At 35.1% G+C, this 19233-nt stretch overlaps 1 protein-coding gene across 5 annotated transcripts in view; it reads left to right on the top strand.

Annotated features, from left to right (window-relative positions):
• Positions 1–19233, top strand: part of LOC138715358 (uncharacterized protein CG3556-like) — a 99168-nt gene that overhangs the window by 6598 nt on the left and 73337 nt on the right. For all 5 annotated transcript variants that reach the window (XM_069848184.1, XM_069848185.1, XM_069848190.1 and 2 more), the window contains one exon: positions 2106–2245. The gene's annotated coding sequence lies outside the window, so the exon portion shown is untranslated. The remainder of the gene's footprint in view (positions 1–2105; positions 2246–19233) is intronic.

Here is a 19233-nt window from a genome sequence, read left to right as displayed (position 1 = left end):
ACTTTCGGTAATCTTCTGGGTGATGTGTGTTGCTTGTCTCGATAAAATCACGTTATTGCTCTGCATAACCTTGTGCACTGATCTACAGCGCTTCTCCTCATGCGTGCACTTCTCATTTGCCCCGTCGTCTGTAATTACTATAATACCATTTCGGCATACTGGACAATTATTATGGGACAGAGGGAGTAGATTTTATTTTTTCTGATACGTACACATGCACTCACTTGTGTGCACAGGCACTCGCACACACACACACACGTATACTGTGTAGGATTGACAATCATTCTAATACCCTAATGAAATTCTAGAAACATTTTTTCCTTCTTAAAGAATTCACTAATAGACTTGTTGCTAATGTGTGCTTGGTATATTGTGGTCAGTTCATTAGTTCTTATAGCCTCTGTGTTACCACTATTCAGAATTCTGGTAGCAAAGTGAATGAGAACATATGTTTCTCTCTACCTTGTACTGTCTAAAATTATTGCACATGCATGAGAATTGTTAATGCTTGGCAATCTGATCTACATTCAAACAGTCATCAATTTATCCACACATACCAGTTGTCACAACAATAACATTCTAATTTAAATACAGTGTTGCTAGAAAGTTTAGGGACACCTTATAATTCTTATGAAATGCTGTCATGGCCTTAAATTATTAGAGAAACTAACATGTTTATAACTGTTGATTAACAATAGCAAAGACTAATTTTTAGTGCAGTTTCGGTATTTATATGATGACTGTTAGTCCTTATCGAGAATTTATAAGTTTTTCAAACAAAATAAATAGTCTTACATTTTCAGTATTTTAGTAAATCTACTCTGTGAAAAGATTTATTAAATCTACATACTTAGACTTCAACAAACAAAATTTGATATCACAATCTCAAGGGAAAAAATGGAAGTTACTGCATCATAATCCACAGTTAATTCCCGATTTACCACGAAAATCGTCTGTAGCTGCATTTAGATTGGCAACAGGCCATGACTGTTTGGCCAAACACCTGCATAGCTCAAAATCTGTGCTTCATTGGCTGACCATGATAATATATTTGAAAAATATTGGAGTGCAAGGGGTCAAATGACTTTGTCAAACGCCTGGCATTAGAAAACAACAACATTTTCAGTATTAAAGTTGAAAATGAATACTTACTTACTGGCTTTTAAGGAACCCGGAGGTTCATTGCCGCCCTCACATAAGCCTGCCATTGGTCCCTGTCCTGAGCAAGATTAATCCAGTCTCTATCATCATATCCCACCTCCCCCAAATCCATTTGAATACTATCTTCCCATCTACGTCTCGGCCTCTCCAAAGGTCTTTTTCCCTCCGTCCTCCCAACTAACACACTATATGCATTTCTGGATTCGCCCATACGTGCTACATGCCCTACCCATTTCAAACATTGAAAATGAATGAGTAACCTAATTAATTGGTGCACTATTCTCAACTGTTGCTGGATGATGTAGGATATATTACTCTTTAAATTAGTAAAGCTCAAATATTTGTAAAAAATTTCTTTGTGAATGTCCTAGCACTTTCTAAGGTTTGAAGTTTTAAAAAATGGGGACTTTTGTTAATAGTCGGTTCTTCTGTGACTGCTGAATAGAGACAGTACAGTAATAGTTATGAGGTTTGCACAGTTGCGCCTCCCTACCACTGTAATCCCAAGGAACGCAGCTCCATTCAAGAGTTACAGATGAATCAACCAATAACAAAATGTCCCCATTTTTTTTTAAACTTAAAACTTTAGAAAGTGCTAGGACATTCACAAAGAAAAGTATTTTTTACAAATAGTTGATCTTTACTAATTTAAAGAGTAATATATCCTACATCATCCATCAACAATTGAGAATTATGCACCGATTAGTTATTCATTCATTTTCAACTTTAATGCTGAAAATGTAAGACTGTTTATTTTGTTTGAAAAACTTATAAATTCTCGATAAGGACAACAGTCCTTATTATAAGGATTATAAGGTAACAGAATTATAAGGTGTCCCTAAACTTTGTAAAAACACCATATACTTGTAGTCAGGTACAGTTCTGTAAGAAAGGAAAGGAAGTTTATGCTTTGTTATTTTTCATTTGTTTTTTCTCGTTTTAAGCAAAAGGCAGAGAAATATTAATGAACACGAAGGACCTCGTGGAGAAGATGAATTTTCAAGTTATTTATGGTGACACAGATTCGATCATGATCAATACAAACTGTCTGGATTACGATCAAATCTTCAAGATAGGCCACAAGGTATGTACAATCATCTCATTAAGACTTAGATATACAACATATTTTGGAATGCGTAAATTAAACTATGATTGTAGGAGATACTTTCATCAATTAAGTGACACTTGGAAAAGTGTTGAATATGCAAGGTAATTGGAACAAACCATGTTATATGAACACTGTAAAAATCCATATGTTGTACTATGAATCAAGCTTGTAACATGTTTTCATCTTAATAAATAGTGTGGCCAGACTAAGGAGAGTGAGATTCTGCTGAAACGTGAAATGCAGAGAGGTCAGGTCTGGTGACATCAGTTGTCGATAAGTAGCCTAACAACCATTTTGTGATGTTACATTGGAAGAGGTCCCATTAGAGACCAGGCGATGAATGTATTATCAACATGATGGTGTCTCCCTTCACTTTCCTCGTGTAGTAGCAGTTCACTTACGAAAGTACAGACTTGAGAACAATTAGTTACTGATATTGTGAACACTACTGTGCTTATCAACTAGACTGAGCTATGAAATGCTATGCTAGTGATTCACATCTGTGCCACAAAGTGCATGAAGTGGAAGGAGTAATATTTGAAAATGTCCTTTCAAACTGAAATTTGCTTAGTTTCTGTTTAATACCAGTACAGTATTTTTTAATAATCTTTCCATGGATGAATATATAATAGGATGCGAAACTTACTGAGTTTCCCGTAACACATGCTAGAGGTGCTAATGTAGAAACTGATCTTGCTGCCATTTGTTGGACGGTGGAAAAATTATTACATCTAGCAACGCACCTGGTGACGAAAATGTTAAACTATGCAGAAAATATTCATTCTCTTCCACCCTCATCGATATTCTCAACTAACCCACTTTAAAATAAAACATTTACATTTTTATTTCTCACACCATCTTCCACTGAAAATTCTTACCAGAGCCAGCAGGAAGAGTAAAGAGATGATCTTTTTTACACTACCCAATTAAAATATAACCAAACAGAGACAGAAAATAAAGCAAAAGGTTAGATAATTGGGATTGTATTCTTTGGGTATTTAGTGTACAGCGCAATGGAAATTCTGCAAAAACTACTTACATAGTTCAATTTATTATATTACTACTACTTTACAATACATTCAACAACACTATTTTTACAACGTCCATAAACATCACTGTTTAACATACAGTGCTATGCACACATTTAATATCACTTTATGTCCACTCATTAGCAAGTTTCTGGCTGCCATCTTGTCTTCTCTAGCATCGTCTGTTCGTCTCGAACGAACAGATAAATAAAGAACTCTGGGTAATCTACCCAACACGTAGTTCTAATGTTCACCACACACTACGTCGGGCGCTGATCATCTTATTTGAACCCCCTTCTGTCAGATGGTGCTGACTGCAGTTTCGCATCGTATTAAATATTCATCATGATCTTTCTGTATAGTTTTAATTGATTCCCATTAATTCTCTTCACAACTGCTTCTACTTTCTTAGGATTGGAATAGCTGTAGTTCCTTAAATATTCATCATTGTATGTATGTTCATGTGACAGTTTTTCTCACAATGACCTATAAACTGATTCCTAATGCATGGGTCATGAATCATCCTGCATAGTACAACCTCTCTTTTACACTTCTCAAGGGACCAGGGGAAACATGGTGTAAACTGAGGGAAAGTGCAAATCCAAGGAAATGATTTTATATAAAATTACAGTAACTTACAGATTTCATAATAACTCACTTACAGCAGTGGCGTGCGGATCCTATTGCATTAGGGTAGGCTCTTCATGTTTGCATGCTACATAGGTATACAACTTACAATATCTCGAACATATTGATAATAATTTTATATTTGATATAATTTTAGTGAGTTCTGACATCAAACCAGAGCAGCAGCCAGAAGGAGGGTAAGAAAACGGAAACCTTCGGAAACTAATGATAAAATAAATTAGTAATTAAATAAATCATACCTTATTTACTTGAAGGTGAACTCCATTTTGCGTCCCTTTTTAGAAAACTCCTCAATGACATCGCTGTGGAATGTAGGGGATTTTCGGATTTCTTTCAGCTTTTTTCTTCTCCATGGACATCAAGGCTAGACTGCTCAATCTTTCTTGCCCTTGAGTTGATCTTTGAAATGATTTAATCTGCTTAAGGGCAGAAAATGACCTCTCAGTAGATGCAGATGTGCTTGGTATGGTCAAGACCAGTAGGGTCAATTTGTACAATTCGACAAATGCGGTGTGGAGTTGTTTTGATTTTAAATGTGTTACCAGTTCATGAGGGTATTTTCCATGAAACTCCTCCATTGAATATAGGACTGTCAGTTCATTTTTTAGACGGACTATGTCAAACATTGCACTGTACTTTACATTCAGACTGAAATTTGGTTGGATCAAGCAATGAAATAAATTCCAAATGAGAGAGATTTCCAAACCTATCTGTAATATCGTCGTGTGAATGCAAGAACTAGGTAACTTGATTTTTCATATTTTGTGACATTGCCTATTTACTTATTTATTGCACTAAGGAATAAGTCTCGTTTTCATTCACCTATTTGTTATATTGGAAAATAGATGTTACTGGTATCGTTCAATCAGGTACCAAGTTCTTGCATTACATTTTGTGCGATTTTTGCTATGCTATAAAAGAGCTAACTAAAAACGCAAATTTCGAGTTACCTAATTCTTGCATTCACACGACGATATGGTTTGTCACATTGTCTATTATTTCAAAAAATATTCTCCTGTATTTTATGACATCATTTTCTTTTTCGCTGCACTTCTTCACATTCGACTTCATTACAAATGCATCAAATCTGTCTCTCTCGTGTAGAACAATACGTTTTGTTTCATTAATTTTTTCTACACAATATAGAATATCCAAATGCTTCGTTTGAAGAATTTTGTACAGAATATCAGTGTATGCAAAGATCTTTGATAACACATTTAGAAGAAATTTGGTCTCAAACTCTGAAAGGAAAGACAAATATCCACGTGCAAGAGCAACAGTTTCACTTTCCCAGTCTGATGAGTTGTTGAGTATATTTTTAAAAAAGTCCACCAGCAATTCACGGTTCTCCTTTACAATATTGACTATTCTGGAAGAGAAATTCCATCTTGTGGGTGCATTTCTTGGAATTATTTTGTTAGAATATTCAGTAAGAGCATGCTCGCATTTTGTAGACTTGGAGAAGAAGCTACTTACTCCATTCAATGTTTGAAAAAAGATCCGGCACTCCTTAATACTCATAGCTGACTGAGATAAGACTAGATTTAGGACATGACTGAAACAATGAACAAATAGAGCTCTAGGATAAATGTCTTGAACTTTGGTTGTAAGTCCATTTATTTCTCCAACCATCACTGCCGCACCGTCATATGTTTGACCAACTAATTTGTCTCTGATATCATAAGATGCCATTATGTGCCATTACATGATTAAATAAACCATTAGCGGATCTATCTGCACTCACATCAATGAAGGAAATAAACGTTTCTTGAACCTGTGCTGTCTGGTCATGGACATACCTGAGAATGGTGGATAGTTGTGATTTGTTGCTTACATTGGATGTTTCATCTAAAATAATTGCAACATGCTGGGCCATGGAAATGTCATTCTTAATAGATTCCATCAACACGCCACTGATAGCAGTTATCAGGTCATTTTGAATTCTGTTCGATGTTAAATGTTAAAATGTTATGTTTTATTTAACGACGCTCGTAACTGCAGAGGTTATATCAGCGTCGCCGGATGTGCCGGAATTTTGTCCCGCAGGAGTTCTTTTACATGCCAGTAAATCTACTGACATGAGGCTGTTGCATTTAAGCACACTTAAATGCCATCGACCAGGCCCAGGATCGAACCCGCATCCTTGGGCATAGAAGGCCAGCGCTATATCAACTCGCCAACCAGGTCGACAATTCTGTTCGATGTGCCCTTAAATGTTGTAGACGACTCTAGATGCTCTCGAAGAGTAGTGTCGTAGCTGCTCAACAAATGTAAAAGTTCTATATAGTTGCCTTTGTTAAGTGAATCTTCACTTTCGCCATGCCCTCTGAATGGCAGTTCTTGCATGGCTAAGAAGCACATTGCGTCAATTAGGCGTTTCATTATTTCTCTGTTCTTCTTCACCATTTCATTGTGACATGCCACATCCAATTTCAATTGTTGATCAAGTTGGATGTCAATACGAACACTTCCAAAACAAGAAAGCTGAACAACCGAATGCAAATGACACTGCGATCATTCGTGTTTGACAATGGCATTGCTGAAATTATTTAAATTTAAATAACCCTCTTTGTTCCACACACTTTGTTCGTTACAAAATAATAAGTATGGCCAACAAAATAATTTATTAAGATGACAGCATCCGATTACCCAATTAGTTTTCACATATTGGTTCACATTGAAATAACGTAAATATTCTCTACTCTTTTCTTTATGTAAAAATTTTAAGTTCGGAAGCGCCAGCACTGGTCTTCCCCCACAGTTACAATTTCAACTTTTTCGCTAAATGATCTACAACTGAAAGGCTTTTTAAAAATCTGTTCAATTATACAGTGATCTTCTGCCATATTACAACAATATCGCACTAGTTATACCTCACTTTGTTCAAATAAACTCTATAACACACTCACTTTACCACCAGAAGTTCAAATAAACACTATAATACAGTAATTTCATCACCAAAGCGCTTTCAATAGCGCCTACCAGCCTAGCGTATTATGGCAATGGGCAAGACACGTAAATCAGGGCGCATGCGCCAGCTGTTTTAATGTACTGACTATGAAGGGAAACACTATGCTCACTGCAGGGCCGGGTAGGCTGTGGTGCCGGGAGCCCAACTCTCCCCTACTTCTTTGTATAAACTATAGTTGAAAATGTGAAAAACACTCAGTTTTTAAGTTAATGTCTGCAACTTTGAGTGACTGTCCTTGAGCTTCATTTTAATATGGCTATTACAAGTGCTAGTTGCAGTGAAATTGCTGTTACTTAAAATCGAAAGGCATGCTAGTGAGTATCATAGGAATGCGTGCGATAAAAACATCTTCTCCTTTTGTTTTGCCAGTTAATACCTATTGCCATTTCTATTACTACGTTTTGAATGAGTTTTTTTCACGCCAATTCTTGTTCCGCTGCATAATTTTGGTGGATCAATATTTCGCAATAGTACAAATTGGTGATTCATATTAAGTATTAAATTATATGGTGGCAATCTTTGTGGTTTCAAAGAATTCAAGAATTCATTTGGATAAAACACAGTCTGGTCACTATCTACAACTGCATCGAGAAATTCGCAATATTATTATGGTCCTGGACTGCGTAAAGATACTTATTGCATGAATTATCTAGATTTTGGCCTTCATGATGTATATCAACAATGTTATTCCATTTCGTGTTATAATTTCCATGGCCTCGTGAAATTCGATATTGAATACAACAGACAATAATAAAAAACAATTGACTATAGAAGATTGCATTTTAATATTATAAATGAATGTTTAATCGTATTTATTTCTATTTTTTATTTTTTAATTAACTTATGGTCCATTTGCACAATTTTAATGTGGCCTATGTTCTTCTCCTGGTTATGAAGGTTAAATGTGCAAACTTTGGCACATATTGGTCAATGCATATAGATTTGTATAGAGAACATACACACATACATACATACATACATACCCACATTCAATTTTATATATTAAGAAGATTACTATAATTATTCGTTGTTTCTAAAATTAATTTTCCCTAATATATTTCTTTCCACTTTAGTAATTCCCAAAGGAAACTCAGCGAGTCAAAGAATATACAAGTCAAAAGACTTTTATCTACTAACTGACAATAAATTAAGAATAAATATCATGCAAAAGAAAACAACAACAAAAATTGTAATAGAAGTACAAACAACCATGTAAAATGAATGGCCATGCTTTAACTTTTTAGGAATGAGATAGAAAGCGAAACTCAAATGTCATGTAAAGGACACACAGATTAAGACTTTAAAAACAGTGAAATAACAAATCAAAGTTATTCATTTTACATTAGAGAATTACAATAATTTAGTGCAAAGTAAATTTACAAATGCATATGAATACATGCGTAAGTTAATTGTAAATACTTTTCTTAATCTTACTCCTGTTTTTTGTTACTTCATCAGAAGGAAAAGTAAATATCGCTACTAAGTTCCCTTTTGGTAATTGAATTTGCAGCCAGGCATACAATACTTTGCCATTTTATTCAGGCCTAATGTATTAAAAAATAAAACAAGTGATATTGATGAGTGCAGTGAAATTTGACTCTCGAATTAGCTCTAAGATATCGCAATTTGTACCACCCCGCTTATCTTATAATGTTAGAATATCTTTTGTTTGTGAAAAACTTTGAGATATGAGACTGTAACATACCCTAAGATTCACCTTTCAGTTTCCCCCTCCCCCGAAATTTAATAATCTGAGAAACGTGATCTATCATGTTTAAGATAACGTAAACTCTTTTTTCAGTGGTTGAAATTCTCAGTATGTATATGGGCTATTCCATATGAAATCGATCAGTAAAAATCCTCGCATTTTTTATACTCTAATTTTTTTCCCCTATTTATAGAAGGTGCTGAGGGGAGTGCATTTGCAAAAATATACTATCGAAAATCAAATGGTTTTCGTATTGTTGAGCGACAAATTTAGCGTATTTTAGAAAAACAAGCCTCTTTCAGCGCTCAGAACTCTGGAACCATTTACTGTAGAACATTGAACAAGAGCTCATTTTGAAGCTGACATTTGGTAGGTTATGATAAGTAATCCTTATTTTTATTATGTACAGAGAGACAGATAATCTGATTTTACTTACTTTTAGGCTTTTTGCCAATTTGTAAAAATGTAAAAATATATTGAGAAAAAACCTAGCATTATTAAGAGGAATTCGGCATTGTTTGCTTAGTGGTATGGCAATAAGTTTCGAGGGTATTAAATAAATTATTTTCACACGCCTAGATTTGAACAGTGCAGTACCACACGCACTGGCCGAGAGATGATGATAAGCAAGCGTTGGGCGTCATTTTACTCCTGTGTTTATGAAAATTTGTGATAAAGCTAGCCCAGCTATGCGCTACTAGACGAAACATCACGTGTTTGTCTCCTGGCCTTGCCTGTCTCGGCTAGCTCCTGTCTCACAGTCACCTGGTTAGTTCACTCACATACTATTTATTTTCTTTATTTGATATTTTCAATGCTTTCTTATCAACATACCATCAGTAAAAAATATGTGTTTATTTGTAATTTCAATGCGGAATCTGACTATATATTTTTAAAGTATTTTTTCCTAGGCAAAGGCGTCTTAATGAGGAAAAATCTAAATTTCTCCATTTCCATAAAAAGTAAGAAAATCTGTTTATATGTTAATATAAACTTTAATTTCTCAGCATCAAAATAAACCATGATTTTGATCATTGGCTGAAAGAGTTTCGGAGTTACAACAGTTAAAAGTTGCAAATTTTATGAAAATACAATAAATTTGAATATTTTAAATTTAAACACTATGAAGTTCTGATGCCTCAAACTTTGCACAAAGCATTGTATCACAGTTCTCTACGTACAAAAAAGGTTTCATTGTATTTAGAAATTGTAAGGTCAATTTTCTCTATATTTCGGTCGATTTGAGATGGAATAGCTCATATGTAATCATAACAACAGAATCAACTTGTGTTTATGAGGGAGTGAAGTAGAGAGGGAGATTGACTTGTAGATGGGAAATTATTATCATGACAGATTTATAACAATCGGATGCCAATATATTATGACATATTTTGTTACTAACAATACGGTGCCAATAAATATTGCTTCGCTTATGTATAGTCCAGGCTAAGTTGCCCTATTGTTAACTCTCTTCAAAATATCTTTCTTTCAAAGTACATACATTTTTCTTCTTTCAATTTCGACCTAAAGAATTCTTCAATAATAAAATGTATACAAAAACGTTCTAGCAAACCTTTCACAGCAAGTTTGTTTGGTAAAAAACGTACAATTCTTTTGCAGGACAGACCTCACAAATCAGTATTGTTTATAAATATTATTGTATTATAAAAACATTTTCACTTTGAGTTGTATTTTGGGATATAAGGGTCAAGTTTAAATTGCTGCAACGTCCAATAAGCAATCTGCAAAACCAAGAAAAAGAGAACTTTTATAATAGATGTGTTTATTTGTACTCTTTTCAAAATATCGCTCTTTGAGAGTACATATTTTTTTCATTTTCGAACAAAGGTATCCTTCAATAATAAAATCTATACAGTAGCATTCCAGTAAACCCTTCACAGTGACTTCATTTGGTATAAAAAAAAAAAAAAAAAAAAAAAAACACATTTCTTTTACAAGACAGATCTCTCAAATATGTTACAAACAGATTGTCTCTTTGTGTTGTGTTTTGGGTCTTGTTTAAAACTCCTTTTTACTTGGAGATGCTTTAGAAATTCATGTATTGACAAGGGAAGAGCATGTCTAATTTGTTGTAAATCCCAATGACCCTTCTACAGAACCACGAGAAATTAGGTCTTCATACAGCCTTTCAGCAAACCCTTCACCCACACCGTACTTCCGATTGTTACTGACAAACAATATTGCCTGTTGTAAAATCGACACCAGGAATAAAAATCAACTTTATGGCACTGCTATAAATTTTCTTCTCATGTGCATTACAATTGTGTGTGACCATAATAACACAGTCTACTATATACAGTCACGAAGCTTGGGATGATTTTTTGCCAACGAGTTGCATTTCTTGCGATAGTTGCTAACCGCTTGGAGCACTGTGTGTAATAGGAACAATAGACTGTGTCACTGCCATCATGATCTAATACAGGCCGTAAGGCAGACCATGTGACTCGCTTAACTTGATCACGAAGGGTGGCGTTTCAACCATATAAATTAATTGGAATGCGTAAAGAGTAACCTACAGTATATTTCTCTAAAATGTAGTGTAATTGCATTAATAAAATTGAAAATAGTGATTAGCAGACGTAATTCCTTGAGAGTTAAAGTGTAATATTATTTTTTGTGTGAAAATTACGTTGTTCGTATGTGTAATACCTGCCTTTATTTCGATTAAATATTGCGAAATTCTTGTACATTCATTTATGCATGATTCAATAATTTTCAATTGCACCGCACGGATATTTAGATATATTGAAATTATAGGTTACGTTTACTGTACCAGTTGCTCCTTTCTGTCTAAATTTAGTGATCTCCAATTCCTTGCCATTCATATGAAAATTATAGGTTATGTTTACTATATTTAACTTATATTCCTAAATTCGCAATCATACATTATAATTAACCATAATGTCATGTATGATACCCCAGACATTCAATTTGTCTGTATTTTAATACTACAATTGAATACTGAATTGTTGTATTTATCTACTTAAGAGACGAAGTAACACGTACGTACACTAATTTCATAGGAGTGGTGTGGTAAATGTTTTGTCTAAAATTAAGGAAGGTAGATGTGCTAAATTGAAATCACAATATAAATTCTTTTTTAATAAACCTCAAAATAGTTTCCATTCTAAACTTAAAATGTTGATGCGAACAGCTTATTTTAACACGTAAAATTCTCTTCACATTAAAATAACACAGTTTTGTAATTATTTCTGCAACATATTATGCAACAAGAAGTAAACATAAGTTATGGACACATTACATTAAATAAAACTTAGCAATGATACGCAATAAAGTTATAATATAATATTTCACTGAGATCCATACACTGAAATAGAAAACCTGAACAGACATTACGGCCTGGTCTAGATCGAAAAGGCATTGACTGTGCCGTATTTCTCATTTTTGTGAAAAGCTATGTAAACTGTGAAATGTTCGTTATCGGTTGTGATAACTGTAAATGGCTAAATACAATAATTTGAATAATAATATTGGACAAGGAGACTTTTGTAGTACTATAAATTGTAAGAAAAATAGGTTAGAGTTATCCTTCTTCCTAAAGATCCAGGAAGATGAGTTTATAGAATATAATATATATTTTATGAAAATAATATATAAACCTGATGTATTTCATATTTCAATAGTGGAAGGAAGGTGTTAATTTTTTCAAAAGAACACGATATCGAAAGTACAATACATTTTATCATCTGCTAGGGAAAGAGACTGTGATGAGGCGATAGTAGCGATCCTGGTGGTGAGCAACTATCTATGTTTGCATATTTAGTTAGTATTGAGCTTCATGACTGTATATATTAGACTGTGGTAAAAATGTACACTAACAATACACACAAAGCGACTTTGGCTTCATAATCCATCTCGGAAGAAAGCTTCCACTATGCTACTGCTGAGTGCTGCAAAACGCAAAAGAACTAGCTACAAATGTCGCTACATGTGGCATATCATGTGGCCTCACTTAGCAAAATTTAACGCAGAAACTGAGCAGTAATAATTGTCGTGCCCGTGTGGCCACCCATTTTGCGACAATTACGGCAGCTACATTTGTAGCAGAAAACCTGCGATAAATGTAGCTCATGTGGCCGTACCCTAAGGCCACAAACGAAACACTGGAGAAGGGGAAATAGATCAATGACATTTCAGCCGTCGTTTTTCTTCTATTGTAACCTGTGAAAGTATATTTCAGTAAAATCTTGAGTTACTTTCCTGTTATCTGCAGAATTCAGTAAACATTTCCATAACTCTGGATACTTCTTAATAGGCGTACTAGTCTCTGATGTAAGTCGCGTATCCACGAACCGAGGCTGCCTCATGATGCTTGCTTCGCTCAGTGGATAATTTTCCTCGCAATAGTGCGCGGCTGCCTCACCTATGAGCCAAATCAAGCCTGTTTTTGGATGGGATCAAAGGTGACTCGCAGTGATTAACTTGCTCCATGTGGACTATTCGTTGATAAAGATGATATCAAGCAACCCGACGTTAACTGCTTCAATTGCCGCGCACTAACTGGTGGCTGACGCTGCTTCGCGTTCCTGCCTCGCTACCAAAAGAACCAAACCGCAAGGCAAACAACAAGCGAGGCTGCCGCGCGTGACAGCCTCGCTTCGTGGATACGCGCCGTAAGTATAAAGTCGAAGTTTTAATGTTGTGTGAAATTCACAGTCTTGTATTTGCATCCGCTTCGGTCATAGGCATCTATCCTCTGTCAGCATAATACCACAGTCTAGTATATACAGTCACGAAGCTTGAGTTGTGAGGTTGCTAGGAACAATAGACTGTGCAGGTACTATTTCGCATTGTCTGTAATGGGGTGATAGCAGCGATCCTAGTGGTTAGCAACTATCTATGGATGCATATTTACTACGTATAGAGCTTCGTGACTGTATATACTAGACTGTGATAATACTCTGTAAAAACACAAGTTAGATGTCGTGCCGGTCTTCCAGAAGTTGGGTGATAGATAGTCCAATATGTATCGTGAACACCCACGTTCAAGGGTGAATACATAAAAACATTTTCGCAAACTATAATGAAGCTATTCTGTAGTAGGCCTACATTTACCGCAGCAGAGGATCAAATTAAAATCAACGAGGTATATGAATCGTTCTTTTGGACAATTATATTAAGTATTTTCACTAGAAAAAATATAAATGACCAAAATTTATAATTTTTCTGTCTATTGAGCTATAGTAAACTAGACTGCTGATAGAACTGATAAATTATAAAAATTATTATTATTATTATTATTATTATTATTATTATTATTATTATTATTATTATTATTGTTCTTTATTAATTATGTAATATATTCAGAAGAGCAACAACATATTTAAGAACACGTGTGTCTGTATGTCTCAGATTTAGAATAATTATTACTCCAATGATATTGACGTAAGAAGAATCAAGAACTATTGGCAATTTGCACTCTCATTTTGTTGTCTGGTCCCTTCAATGCTTGCACTGCGTGTAGGCCTACTATAGAGGATTCCAGATTAAGAAAAAAGCATTAGTCGTACGGGCCTTGGCTAGTACTGTACACTGTTGCCATAAGATGCCTCCGTTAGAAGAAAGAGTGAGATACAGTACCTTTGTCTCACTCTCTTCCTAACACGTACAGTGTTCTCGCAAGTTTATTGCACAAGATAGGTACGCCGAGTCCGCTTAAATGATAAAAAAAAAAAAAAAGATAAATTAATGCCATAATGATACCTGAAAAAAAAAAAAACATTATAAGTAGACTTCAGACATTTAGGCCATTAATCTAATTTTAGACACCTAAATTAGGCTCTAAACTGATCATAAGTAGGCACTGAAAAACAGTTTTAGGTACCTAAAAAGTTACTGCAGTTACAAATAATAATAATAATAATAATAATAATAATAATAATAATAACCAGTTAGCGCGTCTGGCCGCGAAACCAGGTGGCCCGGGTTCGAATCCCGGTTGGGACAAGTTACCTGGCTGAGGTTTTTTCCGGGGTTTTCCCTCAACCCAATTTGAGCAAATGCTGCGTAACTTTCGGTGCAGGACCCTGGACTCATTTCACCGGCATTATCACCTTCACCTCATTCAGATGCTAAATAACCTGAGATGTTGATACAGTGTCGTAAAATAACCTACTTAATAATAATAATAATAATAAAAGAACTGTGTCAAACATCAATATAGTTATTTTATTCGGTTAAGAAGCGTTTATAAAACATATTTAAGATTATGTGCAGCACATGGTTTCTGTCATTAACTGTTCTGTTAAGGGGACACTCTGGATAAAAAATTTGAATTTGAGGTTTTTTTTTTTTTTAAATCACATCTTTAATATGTTGTGAAACATATCTGCAAAGGATTTGACAAAACTCCAATTGTGTGTTAAAAATTATTTATGAAATGCTTACAGGCAGGGGCGGACGCAGGATTTTTTTCGGGGAGGAATTTGAGGAGATAGTAAAAATGGAATAATGAGAAATAAGTTTATTATCCTCACAATTTGTTTCCGAGTCACAAACATTCACAAGTTGGCCTGAGTAGTGTAGTCGGTATAGCCTTCTATGCTCAAAGTTGCGGGTTCTATCCCAGCACAGTTCGATGGCATTTAAGTGTGCTTAAATGTGACAGGCCTCATATCTGTAAATTTATTGGCATGTAAAAGAAGTCCTGTGGGAAAAAATTCTGGCGCACCAGTGATGCTGATATAACCTCGGCAATTGCGAGCGTTGTTAAATAAACCACAATTTTAAATTTTAATATTTACAATGACTGCAATACAAAAACAATGACAGAGTGATATTTACAGAAGAAGGTGACGAGGCTTCTTAGACATTTGATCCAGTACTTCATAAGCTTTTATTTCTACATTTTTATGTATCATCGTCAAGACCAGTCCATTTAATCTGTCCGCTCCTCAAGTAAGTCTTCAAACACTGCAATGTTGACAACGACCATTCTGGTGTTGCTGTAGTTACAGTAACATGCAGAAAAGTTTTATCGCCTTGTGAGTGCAGGGAAAAATAATTTCATTGCACCTGTTCAAAGATGATATAAAATCAGTAGGCATTAGGTGAAGATTTTTCTGATCAAGGAAATTTCTTCTCCACATCTTCAGTTCATTGAAGAAAGACTCTGGTGATGCATCAACATCATTGGGCCACTGATTTACTATAGCCTCAACAGCAGTTTCTAAATCTTCATCTGATGCTCGCATTATGTTTTTAGGCAGCAAAGTTTGTATGGACTTCAGGATTTCCTTATGATTTAAAAACCTGTCCTTAAGCTAAATAGTCTAAGAAGGGAAGGAGAATTGAAAGCCTAAAATACTCTTCAGGACTCTCTGTCTTGAAGTTAGAATGCTGTGTTTGTCTCCCTGCAGTTCTTGGAATTTCCAGCATAATTCCAGTAAGTTCAGCAACACTTTTTGCCTCTAGGTTCACTGCCTGAAAATTTAAACGAAAATCTTCCAGTTCTCTTTCTAGATCCTCACATAGTTCAATGCATGTCTTAAGGTCTATCTGTTCTGACTGTAGTAGACTGGCTAAACCATGTGACAGGCTAAAAACATGACTAGCTACAATCATTGACACTAAAAATGTTGGTTTCTGTATGGCTTATATTACGATGTACCGAAGTGCATATGATAATATTTCAGTGCAGAAATTCTCCGTCATCATATGATGATGGAAGAGTGGAACAGAGAAAAATTCTCTCCGGCAACGGGATTTGAACCCGGGTTTTCAGCTCTACGTGCTGATGCTTTATCCACTAAGCCACACCGGATTCCCATCCCGATGTCAGATCGAATCCTTTCAGTTTAAGTTCCACTTCTTGGGTTCCCTCTAGTGGCCTACCCTCATGCACGGCGTCATAGAGATGTATGACAATGGCACAATGTCCATACATATGCAGAGGTGCATATCATGATATGCGAAAAATAATCACTTTGTGATTTAAGATGGTGCTTATTCCGTCGGATCCTGGCCACTTAGTCACTCATAATGAGTTATATTATTAGTCCTCTTGCGTTGGATCTCTTGCAGTAAGTTCAGAGAACAGTGCTAATCTCCAGTGGGCAGTGGATCAGAGTTGTGAAGCAGAGGCACGAAAAATCCCAGATATAGGGATTTCTTTCAATGCAAAGATACGTTTATTTAACATTTTTAGCAAAGAGAATTTACGTGGAAAACCCTCTAATTCCTACGTACATTCACGAATTAAAATCAATATTATTTTTGTTTCTTGTTTCGTATTTTTCTCAAAATTTCGGGAGGGGATATATCCCCATAATTCCCCCCCCCCCCTTCGTCCGCCCCTGCTTACAGGAGTATGGTATATAATGACAGCTGTCAAAATCAGTAATTTATCGCAGTTTTGAGAAGAGCTCGATCTCAGTAGACTGTGTCTCAGCCTAGGCCCTAGATCATGGGTCTCAGTCACAAGACTGTGGTCTCACGTCAGTGCCATAGTCTTTTGCTGTATTAGTTTTCAAGTGTTGCCTATCCTGAAAACGCTACAGTACAGTATCTACATCTGTGTGAGAAGTTGAAACAAATGAGTTTGTGGTTTGTTTTGGTGTTGTTGGCGCGATAATTATTTGTTATTGTTTTGCGCAATATGGCTTTATGATATTGTATATGTTGTAAATTATAATTTTAAACCGTTTTAGTATAAATACAATGATAGGATAAATAGTTGAGAGGCAATATATTTAGTAGGCATAGTGTGAATAGTTCACAGGCAGTGTGTATAGTACGTACAGAGTAAATAATTTTTAGGAATATAGGTTAGGTTACACTCACCTCAAATGTAGGCTAACAGTGTATATAGTGTATATTTCTTCATTAGGTTAGTAAAAACAAGGTGTGTACTGTGCTATCTATTATCTAGTGTATTATTAATATTTCTGTGATGGGAAATTGGTCTAATTCTAAAAAGGCAAAAGCCAAATCTGCAATTTTATTGCTGCCAGGCGGACAAAAAATAGGGTCAATCTAGAGTTTCCAACAGCCACTTCCAACGGACTCATAACGAATATTTACACGTTAATTACTGGGATTGTGGCGCTGGAAATCAATTTTGAACACTTTTATCACAGCCACTTCTTCTTCTTCTTCTTCTTTTTCTCCTTCTTCTTCTTCTTCTTCTTCTTCTTCTCCTCCTCCTCCTTCTTCTTCTTCTTCTTCTTCTTCTTCTTCTTCCCGATGCTATATCGATCCTTCTTTCGTTTTTGGTGTTGTGAGTGTCTTGTGAAACAATTATCACTGTAATTTCAAAGTATATTGAGAGTCGGACTGTGTATTTTTTTTAAATTACATTTTACAAATCTTCATGTGTATATATATATATATATATATATATATATATATATATATATATATATATATATATATATATATAAGGGTTTTCCTATCTGGATTTCATTTTCAACTGGTATGTCTGGAATCTTCCAGGGTCCAAATCCTAGTTTTTGGCTGATCTCGTGTATTATTTGGTCTAGGGATTGTTTGTGTAGTTGACATTGAAAGAACATATGGTTTATTTCTCCTGACTGTTGTTGACAGTCACACAAAGAAGATTCTCCCCTTCCAATGAGGTATAGGTACTGTCATTGCAAGTTATCTTGAACCTTACATCCCCTAAGTCTGTCTTTGGAACTGCTCGGTACGGCGTGTACTCATCAACGTAACGACACGGCAAAGATGCCCCTCCCTCAGGTAACGTGACTCTTTTCAAAAAACGTTGGTTCTTCTACCTTACGGCTCTTTACTGTAAAAGAACTTGGTTCAATACAGACATCATCTTCTCTCAATACGCCGGTTTTGAGAGGAGAACATAGTTTCATAGCAAGCTTTAATTAACCTGTAATGAGTAAGTATTTATATATAATCGTGTGTACACTCCTCTCTCATCCGGGCTGGGGACCTGCAATGGAGGAGTTACTACAGCTACTTCTATACATTATATAGGCCTGCATGACTTATACCTTCAGCTAATATGTACATATTCTTATAACAATATTTTACAGGCTTATTATTTGAATTTACATTATTTTACAATTATACACAATCCATATCCCTATCATTGCTGCCATCATCGCTTGTTTTAAAATTAATTATTTCGCCAATGGCATCATTCATTCGGAATTATCTTCTTAATCGTAGGTACTACTTTCTGAACAAGATAGAATTCTTCGATTGTATCCCGAATAACATGTTGATCGAAGTCGTCCACTTCAACTTTACACAAGTCTAATTCTGGAATGAAATAATATGTTTAGTAGAACTATAAGAAAATAATAACTTGCAATAGTAATTCGTTATGTCGCTCTCAATACACACACTATTTTACATAACTATTATAGCAATAATTTTTAAACATTAGATACCTATTCTTTCCCGGAGTAGTGTGAGGTTCATTCGGTTGTAATTCAATATTATTTTTAATTCTGTTCACAGAACTAATACTTTTGCCAGAGTATTTAGCTGCTCTCTCATATTCCTTAGCAAGAGGTTCCAGCAAATATATGTTTAATTTTTCCTCCTCGCAACGCTTAATTTTATTATATTTGCGATAATTTCTCTTTCT

The sequence above is a fragment of the Periplaneta americana genome, chromosome 15 (assembly GCF_040183065.1).
Source record: "Periplaneta americana isolate PAMFEO1 chromosome 15, P.americana_PAMFEO1_priV1, whole genome shotgun sequence".
Lineage (NCBI taxonomy): Eukaryota > Metazoa > Arthropoda > Insecta > Blattodea > Blattidae > Periplaneta > Periplaneta americana.
This window is presented reverse-complemented; position numbering and strand designations above follow the sequence as displayed.